The 27,037-nt window shown below is 35.2% G+C and overlaps 1 protein-coding gene across 4 annotated transcripts in view; it reads right to left on the bottom strand.

Annotated features, from left to right (window-relative positions):
- Fstl5 (follistatin like 5) overlaps positions 1-27,037 on the bottom strand; it is a 591,337-nt gene that overhangs the window by 328,889 nt on the left and 235,411 nt on the right. The window contains exon 2 of one of the 4 annotated variants that reach the window (XM_029475622.1): positions 24,267-24,381. The exons of the other annotated variants lie outside the window; for them this stretch is intronic. The gene's annotated coding sequence lies outside the window, so the exon portion shown is untranslated. The remainder of the gene's footprint in view (positions 1-24,266; positions 24,382-27,037) is intronic. 4 annotated transcript variants of the gene reach the window in all.

The raw sequence follows: 27,037 nt of genomic DNA, 5'->3' as shown, positions 1-27,037 counted from the left end.
TGTGTGTGTGTGTGTGTGTGTGTGTGTGTGTGTGTGTGTGTGTGTATATATGATATTTCCAACATGTTAAGTGATTTATTTCTTTCATTTCTTAATTGAGAAATATAATTAGATTTCTATTTATTTCTACCACAACTTTTATGCCAAATGTTTACATTCTACAGCTAAATGATATAAAGGGTGTAGCCTACCCCAGCCTGAAGTGGGCTTGTGCAGACCTTGTTGCTACTGAGGTGGGGCCACCTGAGGTGCAGCTTTCCAACTTGGCTGGTTTCTTTTTTTGTGTCAACTGCCACTGCTCTTCTCCGAGATCCTGCTGCCTGCTGAGACACCTTTGAGACAATCCATGTTGCTCTGTGTCTTCGGGCTGGGTCCAGGCATCTGGATGGACTGGCAGGGGGATGGGCCTACGCCCTATATAAACTTAGACTCTAAGTAAACTTTGAGGTGCCTTGAACAGAGTACTTTTGTCTTGGCGTCTTTATTTCTCTCCCCATCTAGTCTCTTCCAGCCCCAGCCTGCCTTTCAGGAGTAACCGGTTCATGTAGGCCACAGGTGGCTTACAACTACAAAGGGAATTCTAACTTCTCTTATACCTAATTTTACTGTACTTAATTTCCATTTTAATTTACTAGTAGGAATTTTTCATGAAACTTCTGTCATCTTAGTAATTCATAGAAATTGTTCTGGCAATTGATTAAGCTAACCTCCAAATATAGTCAGGCAGGATTTGTATGTAAGTATCATTACTAATTATTGTGCTGTATCTAAGATTAGAAACACTTACCCTAGACCTTTCAAAGTACTCATTAATATGTGAATTTTCATGGGAAAATCTAACACATAATGTATGTGTAAAAATAGAAATAAAAGCTCTGAAGTATTATAATACCTAAAATAATTCATTAGAAGAAAATGGAACTTAAAAATCAATAAATTGTATTAAATATATTTTATTTATGATTGCTATTTTTTTTCTTCTTAAAAATTTGTTATTTTATTTATTTACATTTCAAGTGTTATCCCCCTTCCCAGTTTCCCTTCTGAGAATCCCCTGCACTAAGACCCCAGTGGAGAAATTTGGGGTAGGATTGAAAGAGCTGAAGGGGTTTGCAACTCCATAGGAAGTTAACTCCATAGGAAGAAAAACATTATCAACTACCCAGACCCTACAAAATTCCCAGGGACTAAACCACCAACCAAAGAGTACACATGGAGGAACCCATGGCTCCACCTGCATATGTAAGAGAGGAAGGCCTTGTCATGCATTAATGGAGGGGAGGCCCTTGGTCCTGTGAAGGCTTGATACTCCAGGGGAGTGAAGGAATGCTAGTGGATGTGTGGGCAGGGGGAGCACCGTCATAGAAGAAGGGGAAGGGAGACAGTATAGGAGGTTTACAGATTGCAACCTGGGAAGGGGGATAACATTTGAAATGTAAATAAATAAAATAACCAATAAAAATAAAAAATAAAAAAGGAGGAGGCAATAGAAAAGAAAATTTTGCTAACAAAAGAGAAAGTGGGAAAGTAATAGAAGAGAAAGTGGGAAACAGCCTAGAACATGTCATCACAGGGAAAAACTTACTAAGCAGAGCACCAATGGCTCAGGATCTAAAATCAACAATTGACACATGGGACTTGCTGAAACTGAAAAGCTTTTGTAAGGCAAAGGACAGTGGCAATAGGATAAAATAGGAACCTAGAGATTGCAAAAAGTTATTTATCAATCCTTCATCCAATAAAGGGCTACTATCTGAAATATACAAATATCACAATAAGTTAAACTCCAGAAAACTAAGTAGCCCAATTAAAAATGGTATACAGAGCTAAATATGTAATTCTCAACAGAAGAATCTCTAGTGGCAGAGAAGCACCTAAAGAAAGGTTCAACATCCGTAGTCATCAGGGAAGTGCAAGCTCATCTTACTTAGTGATCTTGGCCCTCTCACAAAAACCTCAAGTGTCAGCACATACTGGCAAGGATGTGGAGAAAGAGGAACACTCCTCCACTACTGATGGAATTGCAAACTGGTACAACCACTCTGGAAATCAATCTGGCATTTCCTCAGAAAACTGAAAATAATTATAACTGAAGACCCAGCTATATCAGTCCTGAGCATACACCCAAAAGATGTTCCACCATATCACAAGGACATGTGCTCCACTATGTTCATAGCACCCTTATTTATAATATCCAGAAGGTGGAAACAACCCAGATGTCTCTCAAAAGAAGAATGTATACAGAAAGCATGGTACATTTACACAAAGGAATACTACTCAGCTATTAAAAATTATGACTTCACAAATTTTCCAAGCAAATAGGTGGAACTAGAAAAAATCAACCTGAGTGAGGTAACCCAGACACAAAAGGAAACATATGGTATGTACTTGCTGATAAGTCGATATTAGCTCAAAAGCTCAGAATACCCATGATACAATTCACAGACCACAAAAAGTTTAACAAGAAGGAAGAACCAAGTGTGGACACTTCAATCCCAGTAAGAAGAGGGAACAAAATAATCACAGGAGTCAGAAGAGACCTGGCTTGCAGAAGGGATGGAGAAGGAAAGAGAGGGGTAATATCAGGTCTGAGAAGAGATAGGTGAGAGGACCAGATGGCTGACAGCATGAATCGAAATATGTAGCATTGAAGGATGGTGAACAGGGGAAACCAATAAAAAGTCCCAGATGCCAGTGATGAGAGGACCCAATGGGAATGATATTACCTGAAATGCCCAACATGGGGGAGATAGAACCTGAAGAGACCGCCTACAGTAGATAAACATGGCCTCCAGTTGAGGTATGGTCCACACACCCATCTCAAAAATTTTAACCCAAAATTATTACTGTCTAAAAATGGAGCAGAGACTGAAGGAAAGGCCATCCAGAGACTGCCCCACCTTGGGAATCATCTATTCACAGACATGGAGCCCAGACACTATTGCTGATGCCAAGACGTGCTTGCAAACAAGCTGTCCTCTGAGAGGCTCTGCCAGCACCCAACTGAAACAGATACAGATATGCACAGACAACCATGGGACTGAGCCTGGGGACCTCAAATGGAAGAGTTAGGGGAAGGACTGAAGGAGCTCAGGGGCATTGTAACCCCATTGGAAGAAAAACATTGTCAAATAACCTGGACCCCCTCAGAGTTCCCAGGGACAACACCACAAACCAAAGAGTATGCATGAGTAGATCCATGGTTCCAGCAGCATATGTAGCAGAGGATGGCCTTATCTGGCATCAGTGGGAGGAGAGGCACTTGGTCCTGTGCAGGTTTGATGCCCCATTTGAAGAGAGATGCTAGAGGGATGAGGCAGGAGTAGGTGGGCAGGGGAGCATCCTCTTAGAGGCAAAGAGGAAGGGAATGGAGTAGTCAGTTCATAGAGGGGAGACCGAAAAGAGGGACAACACTTGAAATGTAAAGAAATAAAATAATTATAAAAAAATAAAAATCGTGCATTTTTCCATTTCAATAATTAGCTTAGGGGTGTGTGTGTGTGTGTGTGTGTGTGTGTGTGTGTGTGTGTGTGTACATGCGTGCGCATTGCATGCATGTTTACATTTTTTTTTTTTTGGTAATGGTTTGCTGTATATAAGTCAATGAGACAAGACTGGAGGACATTTTTAATTTTAGTGGCAATAATGTAAAACACCGAAGTTTATTTTCAAACTGAATAGGTTGACACCTGAGCTTAATCTAGCTCAGTAGCGTGCCATGACTCTGAGTATGCCTGCAAGAGTGTTTCCAGAGACAAGGAGAAGGTGAAAGTTATGTTTTGACAGGAAATGAATCCTAGAGAGCACTATGAAGAGAGACTAAAAATTGAGAGGGGAGGTCCTAGATTGAGTACAGAGACAATCCCTGAAAGGATTTGTTATGAGGAGGATGGAGACAATACATTTTAGTCTGTATCAATTTCAAGCCATTTAACCTTTAAGCCTGTGCAACAGTACTTTGGGGCTGGAAAAATGGCTCAGCCGTTAACAGTCCTGGCTGCTCTTGCAGAGTACTGGGATTTTAAGCTCAGCACCCAGATAATGGGGAGAATTATCAACTCCTCTTATTCCAGAGGATCTGATGTTTTCCTTGGGTTTGGGTATGTCATGAATACTGTACATTCACGAGTGCAGACAAAGCACTCACATGTAAAACAAAAATATATTAACCTTTTAAAATACCAACGTATTAAAACTAACTTGTTAAAACAAAAGATGTAGCCCCTATATTTTGGATGTACAACCATCTTCATAACTAATTTGATATTAATAAAGTGGCAGAGAGGTTGTTAATTGTATTTTAATTTAATGTGTTATCCTTTATTCAATACATATGGATATTTAACTTTTTTCTTCTCTTTTGGAGAGGAATAATATTAGATGTAATTATTGTTACCAATGAACTTTTGATTATAGTATTCAAGAGTGTTTGGGAAACAGCCTGCAACAGCATGCTGTATATTTTAATAACATGCTACAGTAATTACCTGTGTTACTATATAGCACACTAAATAATAAGTGAGCATCAATTATGAATATTAATACTCTTCTCATGTTTATTTTAGTTTTAGGAATCAGTTTAAGTTGATGTTGAATTTTTATGTTTCAGTATTTGCAACAGTTTTATTTCCTGTTTGTTGCTTTATTTCTTCTTGTAGTCAGCATGGCAACACCATTCTAAATACCCCAGTAACAAGGAATATTGGCTGTTACTGTCTACTCAAAGGAGGTAACACACTACTGTGTTTTACGTTTGCTTTTATGAGGGAGAATAGTTTTCCCTTTCATGTCTTGTTGGTAGTCTAGTTACATTGCAGGTCCATGAGAAATAGTCTTATTTCCCATGGACATCTAAAAATATGGTCATAAAAGCCTTTCACTCTATTCAATTTGTTTGTCCTAACTGATACCCTGATTCTAAACATAGCAACATCTTAACTGGTAGATTCCATTAGCCCTAAAAGACTGGAAACCATGCTAGCAAATAATCATGTTTTACAAATGGCCCGCAAGTGAGTGATTTTACTTCCTGGCCTGGTCACATCCTTTACCTTATCATTTGAAACTTCCCTCTGATCAGGCTGAATTAAACAAAAATATATGCTGACCTTGTAATGTTCAAAATATAATTCTGATATTCGACGTGTTTTATGGAATCATTTCTGCTTGTGTTCAGCTCTGTGTTCTTTCAACTGCTGGCTGAACATTTTCAGACTGTGGATCATCTGTAATATTTTCTCCCTCTTATAAAACCTAAGCCAGTGGTAATGGGCTTTAAGCTGATCACTGTCTTATCTGAAATTGTTTCTCTTTAATTCAGGATTTGCTCAAATCACTGCTGACCCTCTGCTTGGAACTCACAAATCTCCTATTAATACCGACATGGAGGACTGCTCAGCAGCGTCACACACTTGCATAGCTTTGCAGACCCATTTTAATAATGCTTCCCTTTTCCTTGTCTATTTTTATGTGCTATATGCATGATTTCCTAAGAATATTGTTTTTAAAATACAAAAACATTAAGCCACAAACATATTATTTATAAATCTAAAATAACTTCCATATTCATAAAAATGATAATGATAAATGGTGTATAAGAATATTACATCTATGACATTTCCCACTTCAATGCACAAAGAATTAATTTAAGTCTTCTTAAATGCATTTGTCTCATCCACATTTTCTGCATACTGTATCTTTATTTTTCATAACAACTGTTATACTACAAAATAGTTACTCTTGTAGGAGACTGAATGGCTACAGTAATTAGCCACTAGCATTTTGTTTTCTGTTTTCCGGTTATATATTGAGAAGATTGTTTTAAGACAAAAGTTCATTTAAATGCATTATTTTTTATTTTATTTATTTATTTATTTTTTACATCTAAAAGATAGCCCAATATGACCGTAAGCAATTTGGCTTGAAATAAATTGGGAGTTTGGTTCCAGTAGGGAATTAGTGATCTGGGTAAAATCATTACCAAATCATACATATCTCTCCTAATTCTGTGTAATGTCAACAGAAGCTCATTTTCTATGTTTCGGGAATGTAGTACACAGGAAAGTATTATTTCTCTTGCTAGATCATTAGACTTCTGCTTGAAAAGGCTCAGAAACGTGAAAGTTGAGAAGATTGTAATAGTGCATACGCATAAGACTTTCATCTCTGTCCATAAACTTTAGCTCTATGGAGAGTGCCATTAAGGGTTTGATTTAAATAGATTTGAGAACACTTATTTGAAAACCCTCATTCATTTAACATTCAGTAATAAAAAACTGTCCCTTAAGTGACTGACATCAATAATTCATTTTCAGGTTGTATGAAATCATGTCTCTTTTCTATCATGTGTCTTAATGGGATACTAACTCCCTTACTGCCACTAGCCCTACCTAGTAGACATGTAGCTTCTCCTAAGTAACTTAAGATCCAAATAGAGTTCCCTCTTGGTACTTACCTTAATGAATAGAGAAAATGAAATCAACCATTTGGGATGGTGAGAGTGCTTGCATGTAAGGACTCTCAAAGTCAGCAACCACAGGCTACTTTATCGTTCATAATTTTAATTTAAATGTATTTTAGCTTATACATCTAAATATAAAGTTGTACACATTGGGGAGGTACTATGTGATGTTTTGATACATATATATGCTGTGCAATATTTGAGCCAGTTAACCAAGAACCTTTAATAGAAACAGAACATAAAAGCCATTATGGTTTATGAGTTGAAAGCAGGTACTAGGAAGTAATGGTGTGAAGCTCTTATCGGTCAGTAACATGAGATTCATATGTCTGCACATCTACTCAACTTTCTGCATTTAGGACATGACTATAGCAGGTGACTTCCTGAAGCTTAAAAAAAAATCTTTGCTCCCAATCGAGGATGCATTATTGTATATTCTGTGTAAAAATGCCTTTCTTTCTTCTTTGAATATTTTCTGTGAAATCTGTCCAACATTTTAATAAGGATATTTGCATATGCTCAAATTCAAGTGTAGTATTTTTACTCAGAAATTATGCTTACAGAGTATTCTACATTTCTGATTATTAACCTATTTTCATCACTGTAGTTGAGCTATGTAATGGAAACAGAAAGAAACATAGGGTGGAATTGTTGTTGGACAGGAATGTACTTATCTAGCACAAATAATACCCAGAGTTCAACAACTAATAATGAACAAGTGAGGCAAAGAATAAATACAAAAGAAAAATCTAGCAGATTAGCCTGGGAGTGAAGAAAGAGAAAAATATTTTAACATAAATATGTGAAAAAAGGAAGAAAAAGTCAAATGTTGAACTCTCAGTTATCAGTTCTACATGCACCAGTAAAAATGTTTGCAGGATTTGATGTGTGCATAAGTCATAGTCATGTTACTATAATGACATTCCAGAAGCTAGTAACATATATATATGTAATTGTCTCATGGTTCTAGAGATTTCTTTCAGAACTGAGCTGCCCCCTTTTATTTAGCAAATAATAGTAAAAGCAGGCAGTGTGACAAACTAATTACATATTGAAGTGAGGGAGACATAGTTTTAAGGGGAGTTTCTTTAATCATTCTCCAAAATTAGAGCTTACTGGTCCATAGCCTTGAGCTAGAGCTCATCTCCTGCCGGATAATTCAGTACTATCCTGGAGACCAAGTTTTCAGCATGTGAACTGCTGGACTAAGGACTTCCAATCATAGCTTATGAGGTGACTGATGGACTGACATGCAACTGACTTGCAGTGCATCACTGCTGCCCATTTTTTTCCCCTCTACCATTTCCTGATTGTCCAATGGAATATAGTGGATAATACCATGCAAATTACACTGCGTTGAGAATCAAAGAGCACAGATAGAGCTTCAAGAAAATAATCTGAAATTTGCTCTGCAAAAAAATATACAAAAAATAAAATTCACTCTGCTTGAAATTAGAAAACATGCAATTAAGCAAGTTTTCATTTGGTTAGGTGTTCCTTATATAACATTTAGTTTTTAGAAAATTTAAAAAATTGAAAGCAAAAGGTACTTTCTATTAAAAATTTAATTTAAAAGTATTTTAATAATATTGCATTTTCCAAATCTATTTATTCTTCTCAATTATAAACTAGAATGCTCATTACCACACAGCCCAGGGGCCATACCACCATCCTATCCATCTCTATGCAAATAAGAGCAATTGGTAATGCTATGACAAGAGAATTCTGGAAGTGTTAGAAAGCTAGAAAAGCTTTGTCATTATGTCCCTTCAGGTTACTCTGCACTGTTCTGGAAGGAAAACTGCTTAAAATATATGCTAAGTAATAATTATATATTCAACAACTATTAAAAGATATATTTTCCTATACTGTTACTTTTTTCCACATTCTTACAGAGTTTGAAATGACATTTGGCTTACATTTGCTTCTTTATATTTAAGTAATCTTTATGCATGAATAATATTGTATAAACATAGCCAAACGAGGAATGAGAAACTTCCCATTTGAATTTATAACTAATAGGTACATTTATGATTACATCTACTGAAGTATAAGAAAGAAAACAAGAAACTATCTCATATAAATGAGGAGATTGCCAAATACATATAACAGGTTTAAAATTATATAATACAATAATTTGAAATGCATAAAATAGGTTGAAGATATATATGCAGATGGATAACTATGATAAACAACTACCCATAGTCACTACACATTTCTTGATTGTCCAATGGAATATAGTGGATAATACCATGCAAATCACACTGCATTGAGAATCAAAGAGCATATTATATACATATATAATATGTGTGTGTGTATCATAAATACAAGATTTTCTTTCTTTCTTCTTCCTTTTTTTAATAACAGCATCTCACTGTGTAGCCCTGGCTGTCCTGGAACTCACTATATAGAGGAAGTCAGCCTCAAACTCACAGAGATCAACTTGTCTCTGCCTCCCAGCTCCTAGAAGAATTCTTGCATCTTACTGCTTCTTAGATGTTGGATTGTGTTTCATAGATGCAGTCCTGGGAAGGCTAGAAGTTATTACTACATGAATGGAATCTGTGATCACTGTAAAATTGATATTAGTGTATTCTAGCATTACAAGCATATTGTGGTACACATGAGACCCCCTTCTAGGCACAAAGACACAGACACATACTCATATAGACAGGGACACACATACATATGCACATACACATATAGACACAGTCATATACATATTTAGACAAGACACATAGAGACATACATAGAGACACATACACACATGAATCCATGTGCAAACACATATACACAGACACACAGACATACTCACAGGCACATAGACACAGACACCAACTCACACACGAGAAAGAAGTATTACAAAATAATTTTAAATAAAAGTATTTTTTTCCAGAGCCAGCAGTGCAGCTCTGTTGGTAGAGTGTGTGTCTCCCATACATAAAACCTTGAGTGTGGTTCCCACAACAGAAAATCATTGCAATGATCTGAGAATAGCTGCTTCATAATTTAGTATGTTAAATTAAAAGTGAATCTACTTCAGAACTAATTTGCAATTGAACTTTCTTTTGTTTTAATAAAATAAAAATGTTTTCAATGTCAAAAAGGAAAAAAAAAAGAAATTAAGAGATTCCCAGTATTTTAAATTAGGAAGCTGATATATATCTGGGTTTGATATCTCAAACATTCCCAAAACCTAATTTCTGTAACTGACTAGAAAAATTTGGATCCAACAATAGATGAATTGTTCTGGTGAAAGTCTTTGCTGTTTATTACAAGTTTGAATGACTTAATAGATCATGCAACTGGAAGACAGCCATCAAAGTTAAAGGTTTAAATGACCACAAGGTTTTGACAAAAAGCAAATCTTCAAATTTTTCAAAGTACTTTGTGGTATTACAAATGAACTTTAAAAAATATTAAATAATATAATAATAATAATAATAGTAATAATAATAATGAATGGTTTAGGGAAATTGAACTTAAAAACTTTATAGTAGTCTAAAAATAATAAGTTTAAGTGTGTAAAACAATTTCTATATAATTTTTATTTGTTTTCCTAAACAACTGAGCCATAAAGAAAAATAAATAGGCAAGTGATCATATTTATTCATATACATATATATATATATTAGACACTTAATTAGTTAAAAATAACATAGATACATGAGTTATTTTTATCTCACTATTAGCTGAGAATATCATTGTGTTTTGAAAAACCAACACTGCACTTTTACGTCTGCACAATCGATCCTGCAAAGAGTTATTGCTATAGTGACTCTGAAAAAGTACAAAAGTGACTTTATTGATTTTACTTGTGTGTTTGTGTCTATGTGTCAGCAGGTGGTGGTGCATATTTATCTCTCTTACTGGCTTTTTAAATTTTGAATAGTCAGATATCCTCAAAGTATGAAGGTTATTGAAGCAATAAAACAGTTGTTACAGTATTTAAGGATAATATCACTTCGTTAGCCATTGGTCTTTATTATTCCTCTCTTTTCCTCACCTAAAGCAACTACTTCTTTAAAAATATGTGCACACTAACTATAGAGCATAACATGGTTGACATAAATAGAACACAACTAATTTATTACAGGAAACAAATGAATGGATACGTCTATGTTTTGAAAATGTTCTAGAGAGAAGTCTCCTATGGCATGCTTGCTATTGCTGTCGCAGATTAACTGCAATTTGTAAGAACAGTAAAACAATCCTAGGAAAACAGATATGTCAAATTAAGATGCAAAAGAGTTGCATGGGAAATAACTAGCAGAAAAGGCTATCAGATCAACCTGCTGTGTGAGTGGAAATTAGAATCAATCGTTATTTGTTCTAGTTACCTTTCTAACTATGTAACAACAACAACCAATACACCCTGATGTACTTTACATATAAAATAAAACTCACTGTGAGTGAAGTTTCTTGGGAGAACTTGTGTCTAAAAGTGTTTATGACTGATTAGAACTTCAATGAGGTTGAGAGGTTAGAATAATGTGAGTACAGATCCACATTATCTTGAGGCATCTTCAGCCCCGTAATAATCATTCATTGTTATCCTTTGTATTTTATTTAAGATATATTGGGAGCATTACAAAAAATTATTGTACTTATAAAGAAACACTTAGTTCTCAAATCAGAGATGAAGCATTCTGTCTGATAGCAACACAGGATTGTAATAGAATGATCACTAGTTTGCTGTAATCTGCTAACCTCCTACACCCACCAATGCACTGGAAAAGTGTGTTTGATGTGTATCTTCTATTACTATAAATATTTGTGAAACTGCTACCTCATTGGAACTTGAATTTGAGGTGATGTAAATCAAGCACCACACTACATCATTGGCCACTCATATTTAGCCTCAGAATAAATGATCTTTGTTTCCTTTAAGATAAAGATTGTAATTTTACATTGACAGATTTATTTGGCTCATGATTTAAGAAATCTATCTCTAATTCTATCTCTAATTCTAGACATTTCTTTTACTCCATGTTCTGTGACAGTAGTAAAGAAGATGTGGTGCAGCAAAAACACCATTATAAGAGAATGAAAGAAAAAAGTTAAAGGCATCTTCAAGGTAATAAAGTGATTGCCTAAAAAAAAATTGATGCAAAAATAATCAATAAAATTCTCACAAACTTAATCTCAGAACACATCAAAAACGTCATTCACCACAACCAAGTAGGCTTCATCCCAGGGATGGAGGAATAGCTCGATATAAGAAAATGTGTCACTGTAATCTATCATATAAACAAACTCAAAAAAAATCATAAGATCACCTCATTAGATGGTGAAAACGCCTTTGACAAAATACAATAACCTTTCATGCTAAATGTCTTGGGGAGATGAGAAATTCAAGGTACATACCTAAACATAAAAAAAGAAATATAAAGTAAACCAACAGACAACATCAAATTAAATGGAGAGAATTGTGAAGCAATACCACTAAAATCAGGACAAGACAATGCTCCAATTCTCTCTCTATCAATGCAATATTGTTTTTGAAATTCTATGTAGAACAATTAGACAACATACAGGATGAATGGGATAGAAATAGCAAAGAAATAAATCAAGGTATCACTACTTGTGGATGATATGATAGTGCACATAAGTGACCCCAAAATTCTACAGGAGAACTTCTACTGCTGATAAACTAGTTCAGCAAAGTGGCTGGATAAATAATTATCAAACACATCAATTGCCTTCCTTTATAAAAAGGATAAATGGTCTGAGAAACAAAACAGGGAAGCAATAGCCTTTGCAATAGTCACAAATAATATAAAATATATTGGGGTAATGCTAACCAAGCTAGAGAAGATCTTGAATTGAAGATCTTGGTCCTTGAAGACAAGGACTTCAAGTCTCTGAAGAAAAAAATCAAAGGCTTTAGAAGATGTAAAGATCTCCCATGCTCATGGATTGGTAGGATTAACATAGTAAAAATGGCCATCATACCAAAAGCAATATACAGGTTCAATGCAATCCCAATCCCAACACTATTTATTCTTCACAGACATGGAAAGAGTAATTCTTAATTTTATATGGGGAAAAAAAAATCCAAAAAAAAACAAAAACCACAAAAAAAGAAAAAAAAAAAAACAAAGAAACAAAAATCCCAGGATAGTGAAAACAATTCTCAACAATAAGAGACAGACAGGTCTATCAATGAAATAGAATTGAAGATGCAGAAATAAACCCACATACCTATGGAGACTTGATTTTCGATAAAGAAGCCAAAACCATCCAGTGAGAAAAAATACCTTCAAAAATGGTCTAATTGGCAATCTGCATGTTGAAGAATGCAAATTGATCCATATCTATCCCTGTACAAAGCTCAAGTACAAGTGGATCCAGTACTTCTACATAAAAACAGATACAGTGAATCTAATAGAAGAGAAAGTGGGAAGTACCCTCAAATGCATTGTTCCTTAACAGAACACCAATGCTTCAGGCTTTGAAAAGAACAGCTGATAAATGGGACTTTATGAAACTGAAAAGCTTCTGTAGACAAAGGATACTGCAATAGGAAAAAAAAAAAAACAGCAACCTACAGATTTGGAAAAGATACTCACTAACCCTCTATCTGACAGAGGGCTAATATCCAAAATATACAAAGATCTCAAGTAGTTAGACTCCAAAAAACAGAAATAACTCGATTAAAAAATTGGGTGCAGAGCTAAACAGAGAATTCTCAACAGAGGAATCTTAAATGGCAGAGTAGCACCTAAAGAAATGTTCAAATAAATATGTTTATTTTTTTCTTTTCTTTTTCTTTTTTTTTTGTTAGATATTTTCTTTATTCACATTTCAAATGCTTTCCTGAAAGTCCCCTATATCCTCCCTCTGCCCTGCTCCCCAACCCACCACTCCCACTTCTTGGCCCTGGCATTCCTCTGTACTGGTGCATATAATCTTCTCAAGACCAAAGGCCTCTCCTCCCAATGATGGCTGACTAGGCCATCTTCTGCTACATATGAAGCTATGATCCAGGCCATAAAAAAAAAATCACCCATTATTTTGCATTAGGGCTTGTCAGATATTTCCAATTATTGTGCCTGTTAGTCTTTGTTTTATAGAATTGAAAGCATCAACATTCAGTGCACTTACATTTATATTTTTCATATCATTTTACTGTTATCAAGAAATGTTCATTAAATCCTATCATTGCAAGAGAGTGACACACACACACAGAGAGAGAGAGAGAGAGAGAGAGAGAGAGAGAGAGAAACACAAACACAAACACAAACACAAACAAACAGAAAGAGAGAGAAAGATATGTTTAACATCATTGGTCTCAGGGAAATCCAAACCAAAACAACATTGAGATTCCACCTTACACCAATCAGAATGGCTAAGATCAAATACTCAGGCAATAGCAGATGCTGGTCAGGATATGGAGAAAGAGGAGCACTCCTACATTGCTGGTGGGATTACAAGCTGGTATAACCACTTTGAAAAACAATCTAGTGGTTCTTCAGAAAATTGAAAATAGTTTCACCTGGAGACCCAGCTATACAGAATATACCCTGGGAATACACCAAAAGATGCTCCACCATACCACAAGGACATGTGTATGTTTATTTCAGTCTTATTTGTAATAGCCAGAAGCAGGAAACAGCCTAGATATTACTCAACAGAAGAATGGACACATAAAATGTGGTTCATTAACATAATGTAATATTATTCAGCAATTAAAAAGGAGGTCATTACAAATTTTTCAGGGAAATGGATAGAACTGAAAATGATCATCCTGTGTGAGGTAACACAGATCCAAAAGGACATGCATAGCTAGCATTTATTCACTGATAAGTGAATATTAGCCAAAAGGTTCAGAATATCCATGAAACAACTCATAGACCATAGGAAGCTTAACGATAAGGCAGATCCAAATGTGGATAACTCAAACCACATAAAAGGGGAACAAAATAATCATAGGAGTCAGAGGGAGAGAGAAATCTGGGTGAGAGGGGAGTGAGGAAGGGGAAAGGGTGAGCAGGATCAGGAATGTGGGGAGACAAAAGAGAAGCCCAGAGGGCCATGAGAATGAATGGAAATATGTTGGCAGTGTGGGTGGGGAGCAGGATGAAACTCCAGAATGTTGCAGAGACCTAGGTTATGAGAAGCTACCAGTTTTCAATGGGGATGACATTAGCAGAACTGCCCAATAATGGGGAGATGGAACCTAAGGAGACCACCTCTAGTAGACAGACATGGCCCCCAGTTGAGTTCGGGAGATAACTACCCATCTTCAAAATTTTTAACCCAGAATTGTTTCTATGTAAATGAAGTACAGGGACAAAAATGAAGCAGAGAATGATAGAAAGATCACCCTTGGCCAGCCCAACTGGGATCCATCCCATGCACAGGGAGCAAATCCTGACACTATTACTAAGGCCATACTGTGCTTGCAGATAGGAGCCTGGCATGGCTGTCCACTGAGAGGCTTTACCAGAAACTTACCGAAACAAATGCAGATACTTACAGCCAATTTATAGGATTGAGGTTGGGGACCCATACAGAACAGACAGGGGAAGGACTGAAGGAGCTCAGGGGGATTGCAACCCCATAAAAAGAATAACATTGTCCTTATTTTTTGTTTGTTTGTTTGTTTGTTATCTTGGGTTTTTTGTTTGTTTTGTTTTGTTTTGAGACAGGGTTTCTCTGTGTAGCCCTGGCTGTTCTGGAACTCACTCTGTAAAATCAGGATAGCCTTGAGCTCAGAAATCCGCCTACCTCTGCCTCCTGAGTGCTGGGATTAAAGGCGTGCTCCACCACTGCTCGGCAAGAATAGCATTGTCAATATTGCCCCTCCGAGCTCTCAGAAACCAAAGCCAAAAACCAAGGTGAACACATGGGCTGAGTATGTATAGCAGAAGACTGCCATGTTTGTCCCCATTTGGAGAGGTTGTGCTTAATCCTGTGGAAACTTGATGCCCCAGGGAAGAGGGATGCTGGTAGGGGTAAAGTGGGGGTGGGTGGGCAGGTCGGGGTACAACCTCTCAGAGATGGGTGGAAAGGATGAAGAACTCGGGGAGGGGGTACCAGGAAGGGAGCCAACTTTGGGAATGTGAATAAATAAAATATTTAAAACAACAGGAAGTCCCACCAGGTTTCATATCTCAAAACACGCACCCCTCCCCTTCATAACATGACTCTGGATTTCTTGTGGACATTAAAAATCAAACTATTGCAGTATACTTAACATCAGTCTGTAAATATTGATATAAACTCAATTATATCTCAGGAAGCTAATGAAAATTTTAGACCTCAAAAGTCTAGAACTCCTATATTCATTCATACTTATTACCAGTAAGAAATATCAAGATTAATTTATTCTATGTACTTCAGTCATAGTTGTGCCTATTAGGAAACAGTATATTTTATGCTACAAGTAGACTTCTCAATAGACTACAACAAAAGCCTGCACTTTCATAAAATTACACTTGACAATCTGAGAAAGCAAACATTAGTTACTCATTCATCAGAAAGCTCAATCTATTTGAAAGATCTGTCACCACCCAAAAGTGTTATATTCATTTATCAAAAGATCAAGGCATGGACTCTGTGTTTTAAGTACAAACATGCTCTCTAAGTTTAGTAATAAAACAAGTGACATATATTTCTATCAAGAGTTCCTAGGCTAGCAACACAAGGATCCTGATACAAGAGCCCCTCAAAATTCGATATTGCAAAACATGATTCAACACTGAATTCCTTTAACATATTTTCTTGATCAACCTAAATTTTAGTAAAACTAAAATTACAACTGTTAACATTTTGTTGATTTGGCACTTGACAGATGGTAAATTGTATGATGTTTCTGAAGAAAGTCTGTCACTAGATGGGATTTATAGAAAAAGAAAATAGGGGAATGGTATGAATTATAGTGAGTACTGTATGTTTTAAAACTATCACAAGTATTTAGGCAGAAATAAACATGGAAACTTTTTGGCCAAGAAAGAAAAGTAAATATTCTACAACAAAAATTGCTGCCTTATTAAGCACTATCAGGCTCGGCTCATCAATATAAAAGCAGGTCTTCTGAGAGACTTATGGCTTATCCCACTAGTTAGCATTTTTTTCTATATTGTATCTACCCATCTTCATCATTACTTGACTTTACTTGTACGACTGAGCCCACTTGTTCTGATAATTGTAAAGACTGCTCAGCCTTTTCATCTTTTCTTGCAATATATCTAACATTAAATTAATGATTTTAATTTTCTAGAACTCTGAACTTTAACACTGTTTGGAATTTATGATATAATTCTACTGTAGTTATATGTGTGTCAGAGGAAAACCAAAGATAATTGATACTATTCATTATTAAATATTAGTCATAATTGTAGGTATATAAAGAGATCTAGATATGTGCATATATCAATACTCTAATTTGATTTACTTTTCTTTTACACTTGTTATTATAAAACTGTATACTATGAGAATGTTAATGGAGAAAGGTGTTCAGTCCATAGTATAATCAATACATTTTACATTTTATCTTTTTGATTGTAATAAAATTATGTCACTTCCCCCTTTATTTTTCCTCCTTAAAACATCCTATATATCTCTTTGTTTTGTTTCAAGATATGGTATCATTACAATAATAATTTTTACAATATATTCCATACATTTTTACAAAGAAGACAGTGAAGTCTAGAAAAGATGGTGCATTGTTTTAAAATCCAGTATTCAGGACAGCAAGATGATTCAGTGAGTTAAAAACTCTTGTTTGAGTAATCTATATGCTATAAGTTTAATCTTGAATTTGTCATGTGATATGGACATGCACATATCCCTATGCATTTATAACACATATATACATGTAAAAATGTAAATGAATAACATTAGAGTAAAAAACAACTCTCTTCGATTTTCTATATACTTATTTCCCTACAAAGTCTCTTTTTCCCTTTTCCTTCACTCATTAACCAATATCAGTGAAATATAACTAAAAGCTATCGAAGTTCTTTGTCAAGAAATAACCAAAGGTATATGGTGACTTTAAGAGAGACAGACATTCATGATAGAATTTTTTTCCTTTGCACAGAATGAGACTAAAGCCTCCAGCCACACCTGCAGATGTGGCACAACAATGTGATGGAATGGTATAGTAATATGTGACATTTTCTATTTGGCCTCTTAAGACCTATTTGGATTTTTCTCATTATCCTTTTACTACTGAATGAATAAAATCTATGTTACAAAACATGAAGCAGAAAACCAAGGTGGAAGAATTGATTGTCTCTGAATTCAAAGGTGGATGGTATAAAGCTAAAAAACAGAGGCTAGAATCATGCAGAGGAACCAATGCAAATTTTTCTGTACTACAGTGTAACTTAAAATTCTGCATTATATCAAATAAGCATCAGCTCATATTATAAATAAATTACTAAGGAATTATACTCATGGTGGCTTTATATTAGCACTTAATTATAAATTTCATTGGCTCTTTTATTGATGCATACAGTGTCTTTAGTCAAACTTAAGGAATATTCAAATGAACAATAGATGATAATGTTTGCTTAAATTTTATTATCACATATATATTATATATATATATATAATAACCCCTCATAATTTCATTCATGGTGCATGAACATGACTCTTTACTGAACATGAGTTTTGATTTTTGTCTTCTTGATTGTGTGTCTGTTTGGTTGGTTGGTTGGTTTGTTGGTTTTTTTTTTAACCTACTCCCTAAACCCAATGCTAGATAGCTGCTTGCTCAACAGATTGTGTTAAGTATTATAAGTAATCTCAACTGAAATTGAATTTAATTTAAAGTGTAGATTTTAAATTGAAACATTTTTCTACACACTGCCTTATACTTAGTAAATATTTTCATATTTTACAATATTGCCAACAATCATTTTCTTATTTTTTAACAACTTTAAAACTCCAGTGAATTTCCACTTCATACCTGATTTACCTTGCCATTGTTATTTAACAAAAAACTATTTTGTTATTTGGGGTTTTTTAAGATAATTTTATTCATTTACATTTGAAATGCTATCCCCAAAACCCCCTATAACCCCCTCCTGCCCTGCTCCCAAACCCACCCACTCCTGTTTCCTGACCCTAACATTCCCCTGTACTGAAGCATATAATCTTTGCAATACCAAGGGTCTCTGCTCCCATTGATGGCCGACTAGGCCATTCACTGCTACATATGCAACTAGAGACACAGCTCTGGGGGTTACTGGTTAGTTCATATCGTTGTTCCTCCTATAGCGTTGCAGACCCCTTTTGATCCTTGGGTACTTTCTCTAGCTCCTTCTAGGGGCCCTGTGTTCTAGCTAATAGATGACTATGAGCATCCACTTCTGTATTTGCTAGGCATTAGCGTGAACTCACAAGAGAAAGCTATGTCAGGGTCCTTTTTAAGATGACTATTAACATAATTTTAATCAGCAAATAAACAGGAAGCTGTAAAAGTTGAAGTAGCCTTGGATACCCCAAGATTTGAGAGATGTCAGAGCCATGATGCTGAGGAAAGGTGCTAAAAGTGGAACCAGCCCAAAAGAAAGAAGGATGTTGCAGTAATTGATGCAGAAAGAAGCTGGAGATCTGATGAGTGCTTTGACATCACACATGAAAATGCAGTTTGGAGTTTGTCCAGATGGTTTTTGGTCTTGCTTTTGTCCAGGATTTCCTCACTATGTTGTTTTGTATTGTCTGTGATGAGGAGGTATGTGATATGTTTTTTTATCTTGATTTTATAAGGAATTACAGAGATTGCATGAACGTCAGAAGAGACCTTGAACTTCAGACTTTTAAAGTTGGCTAAGTATGTTTTGTATAATGCTATGCCTGCTCATCACAGACCTATGATGGCCAGGGAGGGTAACATGGTGGTTAGAATAGGCTTGGCTCTGGGAGTGCCACTTTTAGGAGCTGTTGCCTTGTTGGAGAAAGTGTGTCACTGTGGGGGTGGGCTTTGATATTCTCCTTCTACCTGCCTGAGGACAGTCTTCTCCAGACTTCCTTTGCAAAGATGTAGAACTTTTGGCTTCTCCAGTGCCATGTCTACTTGGATGCTAGCATGCTTCCTGCCTGGGTGATAATGGACTGAACCTTGAACCTGTAAGCCAGCCCAAACTAAATGTTGTTCTTTATTAAAAAACAAAAAAAGATTAATTCTCATTTGGTTTATTTTTATGATTTTTATTAGATATATTCTTTATTTACATTTCAAATGGTATCCCCCTTTCCTTGCTTCTCCTCTGAAAACCCTCTATCCCATCCCCCTCTGCCTGCTCACTAGCCTACTTACTCCAGTTTCTCTGTCCTGGCATTCCTTTACACTGGGGATTCAAGCCTTCATAGGGCCAAGGACCTCTCCTATCATTTATATCCAACAAGGCCATCCTCTGCTAAATATTCAGATGCAGCCATGGGTCTTTCCATGTGTACTCTGGTTAGTGATTTAGTCCCTGGGAGCTCTGGCAATACTGATTGGTTCATATTGTTGTTCCTCCTGTGGGGCTGCAAATCCCTTCAGCTTCTTGGGTCCTTTCTCTAGCTCCTCCATTGGGGACCCTGTGCTCAGTCCATTGGGTGGGCTGTGAGCATCTACTTCTGAATTTGTCAGGCTCTGGCAGAGTCTCTCAGGAGACAGCTATATCAGGCTCCTGTCAACAAGCACTCATTGGCATCTGCAATAGTGTCTGAGTTTGGTAGCTGTATATGGTATGGATCACTAGGTGGGACAGTCTCTAAATGGCCTTTCCTTCAGTCTCTGCTTCAGATTTTGTCTCTGTATCTCTTCCCATGGGTATTTGGTTCCCCCTTTTAAGAAGGACCGAAGTATCCACACTTTGGTATTTCTTCCTTTTGAGCTTCATGTGGTCTGTGAATTGTATCTTGAGTATTCTACTTGTCTAATATCCACTTATCAATGAGTGTATACCATGTGTGTTCTTTTGGGTTTGGGTTACCTCACTCTAGGTGATATTTTTTAGTTCCATCCATTTGCCTAAGATTTTAATGAATTCATTGTTTTTAATACCTGAGTAGTATTCTATTGTGTAAATGTACCACATTTTCTGGATCCATTACTCTGTTGAGGGACATCTGGGGTCTTTCCAGCTTCTGGCTATTATAAATAAGGCTGCTATGAACATAGTGGAGCATGTGTCCTTATTACATGTTGGAGCAACGTCTGGGTATACGACCAGGAGTGATCTAGCTGGGTCCTCAGGTAGTACTGTGTCCAATTTTCTGAGGAACCGAACATTTTCTGAACAGAACACCAATAACTTATGCTCTTAAGATCAAGAATTAACAAATAGAACCTCATAAAACTGCAAACCTTCTGTAAGGCAAAGGACCTATCAATAGGACAAAATGACAACCAGCAGATTGAGAAAAGATTTTTACCAATCCTACACCTGATAGAGGGTTAATATCCAATATACACAAAGAACTCAAGAAGTTAGACTCCAGAGAAACAAATAAACCTATCAAAAATGGGATACAGAGCTAAACAAAGAATTCTCAGCTGAGGAATACTGAATGGCTGAGAAGCACCCAAAGAAATGTTCAATATCCTTATTCATCAGGGAAATGCAAATCAAAACAACCCTGATCAGAATGGCTAAGATCAAAATCTCAAGTGACAGCAGATGCTGGTGAGCACGTGGAGAAAGGAACACTCCTCCATTGCTGGTGGGATTGCAAGTTGGTAATGCTCATTTATATACTTTGCTATACTTCTATTTCATTCAACTTCAGAAAACAAAGAAACAAATTAACAAACGTAAGTGGCCTTACATTTTGTAATTCTTCTAACTTCATGTAACCACTACATTAAAACCACCAAAGTACTTCTTTGCCAAAAACCCTACATAATAATAAGACCAGTTATGTCTTCCAATGCAAATGATTGTATTTTTGGGTTCAAATTCACACTAAATACATCCACCAAAATAGTTGCAACAGCTTCTTGAAATTGAATAATTAAAAATGAAATCAGCTTCTGGTGTTGGAAATGATCGAGTAAGATTATATTTCTTAGTTAATGCCATTTGACATGTGAAACGTTGCTAATTATATTATATATATTAAATGAAAATTATTATGAAGGTCACAATGTCTAAACTTGTTAGCCTAAAGCTTAGCAGCTGAAAATCTACCAATTACAAATTACAAAGAATTTTATTTAAAAAATAATTATGAAGTTCAAACAATATAATATATAATATTACTTTATATCTTACTTGCCTTTTAATTAAAAGCATTTAATAATGAAAGTGCATTCTTCTTAAAGTTTTTCCCTAATGCTTTTTCTTTTCTTTTTTTTTTATCATTGCATACATCCATTTCTGTACCTTACAATAAGTGAATAAATTCTGGGTTTTGGATGATACAATCTGTGTTTTCTCATGATAGGTAAATTTCTACTCAGTTGTATAAAAATAATGGCTATATTCTCTGCATATCCATTTGGCTAAGCACACACATGTAATAATACTTCTACATATGTGATCATTGACAACCCACACAAGAAAAGACAGAGGCAGGACTCTACAATTCTGAGTGCACAGCTGAAATTGGCACTCTTAAGAATGAATAAAACATTTATGTACCATTTGCATAGCAAAAACTCTAATTAAAGAGAAGCTCAAATGACCAAATAAAAAGGAAATGATTCATTTAGCAATTGTTTTAAATTGAAGATAGATGACAGAACAACTAAGTCATCACTAGCTTTTAACGTAGTAAGATTAATTTTAAGTTCTGTATTTCCATACTAATATTAACCCTAAGCTTAATATTTTGGTATTGTTCTTGTATAGTTTTTGGCTTGTGGTCATAATGGTGTCATCAACCCACACTAAAATTAATCCCAATTATGATCAATACAACAATAGAAAGATAATGACTAAAGTATTTCAACATGAAAAAGTGAGCAGTTTCTCTTATCTGGTAACTTAAAATCTGTCTCTGAACACTCTATAGTTACTGTGGTCCCTGTTAAAAGAGTAATTCCTAATGACCTGACAAGACCTATTAAAGTGAGCAAACTTAGATGCAGACACCCAGAGCCAAATAGCAGATGGAGCTTGGGGACTTTTATGGAAGTATTGGAGGAAGGATTCCGGTCCCAAAGGGGATAGGAACTCCACAAGAAGAACAACAGAGTCAACTAACCTGGGCCTTTCAGACTCTCTGAGTCTGAACCACCAATCAAATAGCATAAACTAATTGAAGCTAGGCCTCCCCATATGTAGAAGACATGCAGCTTGGCCTTCATGTGGGTCACGAAGAACTGGAAAGGGGGCTATCCCAATACTTGTTGCCTGTACATAGGATATGTTCTAGCTGGGTTGCCTTGTCTAGTCTCAGTGGGAGAGGATGTATCTAGCTCTTTAGAGCCTTGATGTGCCAGAGAGGGGGGATACATAGACGGCCCCCATCCATTTAGAGGAGAAGAGGGGAAGGGACAAGGAGCTAAGGATTGTGAAAGGGGTTGGCCAGGAGATAGCAAGTTAGCAAGATGTAAAGTAAATAAGTAACAAAAATAAAATAAAATAAAATAAATTTTAAAAAAAGGAAGAGCAAATGAAAAGGGCAGTGTGATCCTTGTGCCATCAACAGTTACTCCTTAAAATTATTCTATCTTTGAAATCATCAACAGATTTATTTTTATGCATTTCCTCTATTTATAAAATTCAGTTATTCTAGTTAGTAAAGGTTTTTATTTTGTCCCAGAATAGTTGGTAAAGTCACATCTTTATTTCTGAAAAGCCAATATTAAAATAATTTTCCAAGAGAATTCCTAAAGAGATGGAAATATAACAAGACCAGCAATAGGTAAGCTTTCTACCAGTACCTATGAGGTGTTTTATAAAGTAACTGGGCATGGAGGCTACTCCATAGTCTGATATTTAGAGTTTCAAGAGTAGTACAAAGAACCAGCAAATTAGCTCAGTGCGATTCTCATCAATCAGAAAATGTAAATCTAGGATGAATGCTTGGATAGACTTACACCAAGCCACCAAATGTGCTTTACTCTCAGGCCTCAACTAGAAGTAAATTTCTTCTCTATACAATATACAATGACTATATTAATAGCTTATACTTGCCTGGTACTCAGTATACTACAGGGGTGTGCTTTATGATATGTTATTTAAATATCCAATATATTCAACTATTAGGTTAAGTCAGTATAACTATTATCTCTATTTATTAGAGAGAAGCATCTAGAATTGAACTGATAACTTGTTCAAGGTAAAGCTAATATAATCAGGGGAGTGAGAACTGAGCATCTCCCATTGCGAATTCCAATGTGTTATTCCCTTGCCATCCTGCTTTTCATTGTTTAAAGTCACAGAATTATCTATCCTTCCCATTGTTAGTGGCATGACCTTTTACTGAGAATGTATTTAGTTGCACGGTTCTTTATCTGCTTACAAGAAGTAGGAACAGAAACTGAATGCCATATTTTATGTCCAGAACTACACCAATATAATAAACAAAGAAGAATTTATATTCTGTGTTGTTGAGTCGACTCTGCAGGCTTTTGAGTTAATTGCTTAAGTTCTGTTTTCAGTGGTTTAATTGACAAGATCTACATTATATTTAATTTCAATGTAGAATACTACTCATCTACTTGTGTATATACATACACAAAATATCCGTGTATGTATGTAGAAAGGATGATTTTACAGATGTATGAATATATATGGAAAAAAAGAGAAGGAGAAAAGGGAAAATGAAGAAGAGAATGTGTTTCAGTATTCTGTTACAGCAATACCTAAGAAAATCAACTTAAAAAGAAGAAAGTTTTATTTTGGCTCACAGTTTTGTAGCTTTCTGTCCATGGTCAGTTGACTTGTTGCTTTTGAACCAGCAGCAAGGCAGTAGTACATCATGGTGGGAGCGCATGGCACACCAAATGTCTCATCTCATTACAGCTGAGAAGTAAAGAGAGAGGAAGAGGAGGGACTGGGCTCCCATTATCAAGGACATGCCTCCCAGTAACTAACTTCCTCCCGCTGGGTTCCATCTTTTAAAGCTGCCATATCCCAACATGAGCAACACATAATCCTCAGGATAAATTTCACATCAAAACATCTCAGTTCTTAATTTTTACAAATGACTATATGAATGTACTTCACACATCACATTCTTTTTTTGTATACTAGTCACTTACCAGAGGTCCAATACCTTCAAAGTGTGGAAAAATCATACCACCCGTGTCAATATGAGGGACCATTACTACTACCTTCCTTTATATCTTTTATATTCTTAAACGTACAAAACTGTCAGTGGTAAAGACAAGGGAGGAAAACTTCCTTCCACAATCCAATTAATTATTCAATTCTTAATTAAATTAAAATTATTGATTACATGAAATAGTGAAAATTAAAAACATAGTTTTGCAGGATAAACCAGAAAGGTGATATATGGGCTACACAGGAGAGGAGGTATGATTATTAACACGAAAATAGGTTTAATGAAGTAAAGTGAGTTTCTGTTTCAATAATTTCAGAATCCAATGTTTGTGGAATGTTAATCCCTGTTGACTTTCATAGCATCCCTCTGTCATGTGATAATTTCTCACTTTAATGGTTACAATTGTTATCATCTAGTTGAAGAGAGATATTTAACTAACCCAAATAATTAGTGACTAATTCTAGTGAGATAGTTGAAGCTATACTTTGTCAAACACTTCACAGTCTTTTGTAATATAGCTTTACTTGATCTTTTCCTAACTGATGTCAAACACTAAAATCTATCTTTTCTTTATTAAGCCCTCCAGGAATTACTTTCTTCATTCTAAGTGCCATCATTTTAAAGAAGTTTAAAGATTCTATTGAAGAGACTGGCCTTAAGGCCTCAAGTGGTCTTCCTAAATATAATTTCAATTTTCTTCTGGAATAAAAGATAATTTATTTTTTAAAGAAAAAGATTTTTATCAAAGTCATTACATCTTTCATTTGTAAATGTTAGTAAAATGATAAATGCTTTATTAGCCCTTTCTTCATCTTTTTATATGAATCTACGCGTTCAAAGTTTTCTACTATCATTATATAAGATAAAATTTATTAGTATGTGCTTATTTTAAGTATATTAAAATTAAATAAAATGCATACTATAAAAATAACAAACTTACAATTATGTTATTGAAAGCATGTTATGTCAATTTTGGACTTATCATTGGATTTTCAAAATAAAAATATTCCCGTCAAATTTTACTGAGAGATTGGAGCATTTTTTTTTTTTTTTGAGTTTCTATTTCTATTCAGTAATCTTTCTTCATGGAATATCATGGATTTTCCCAAGAGTTTTGTAGTATACATTTCTATAGATATGTAGCAACACAAACTAAACATTAACTGAAAATCAACCTCACAGCCTATAAAATATCACTCTTTATTCCCACAAATCTTGTAGGTCAATGGCTTTGTATCAACAATACTGGTAATCAAAACAAAATAGTTAGAGAAAAATATAAAGATAGCCCTATATGGGGAAATCTGGGTTTGTTTACAGATATAGTGTATAAATGTCGAAATTTAAATTTTCTCTGTTTTTATTAAGAGTTTTGAGTGTGATAGCGAGAGTTGAGCAAGCACAGAAGACCTACTGAATCCTGTTTCTTTACTCACGCCAGGCCTCAGCTCTTAGTTGCTAATAGGAACAACTCTGGGATTGTGGGTGCGGTAATGGATATGATGATTCTATCTGACCATAGCTCAGAGTCACAATTTCTTTTCCTAAAATTGTATACAAGCTCATATACTCAAATGCTGCAGGACTTGATAATTTGAAATGATATCGACTATATTTTGAAAATCAAACCATTATTATTTTATGTCAAGAACTAATAGGTGAAATATCCCATTATTTTTTACTCAGGACATAAAATTTTATCATGAAAGCTAAATTTCCTCCAAAATTTAAACAAACCCCTAGTGTTGTTCAGTTTACAAGAGACATAAAATCATTTTATTTGCTTATATAAATACAATGTCAGATTTAGTAGTAGCTAAAATAAAAAATACTTCCTTATAATAAGAACAACAAAACCCCTGATCATAACACGCACATATATATTTACTCAACAGAAAATAGTAAAAGTAATTAAGGTTCACAAAATCAAATTAAATAAATGCACATGTTCATTGAGGTTGAAAAATGTCAATGTTAATAAGGGTACATTATCCCTATTCTAACAAAGCAGATATTTTGGTTTCAAAATAAAAGATCCCTGAATAGTTTCTTTTGATTGTATGGATTGATATAAATGGAAGACTTTATTAAGGAAGATTATAACCAAAATTAATCAATAAATGTTTTGTTCAAAAAGAAATAAAGCATCAAAATAGAGCTCCCCATCTTGATTGAAGTGAAGTCTGGGGATGGGGCTCTAAGGGGCCATAAGCCTGTGGAATACAGTGGTTAAATAGGGAATCCAAACTGATATTAGAAGACTGAAAATACAGCTCAACATGAGGGATAGAGCAAAGGACATGCTTTTTTTTTTTTTTTTTTTTTTTTTTTTTTTTTTTTTTTACCCCCCTCCCAACCCCGGTAGAAACTTTTTTTTTTTTTTTTTTTTTTTTT

This window comes from Mus caroli, chromosome 3, assembly GCF_900094665.2.
Source record: "Mus caroli chromosome 3, CAROLI_EIJ_v1.1, whole genome shotgun sequence".
In the NCBI taxonomy this organism is placed as follows: Eukaryota; Metazoa; Chordata; class Mammalia; order Rodentia; family Muridae; genus Mus; species Mus caroli.
Note: the sequence above shows the minus strand (reverse complement) of the source record. Positions and strands in the feature narration are given on the sequence as shown.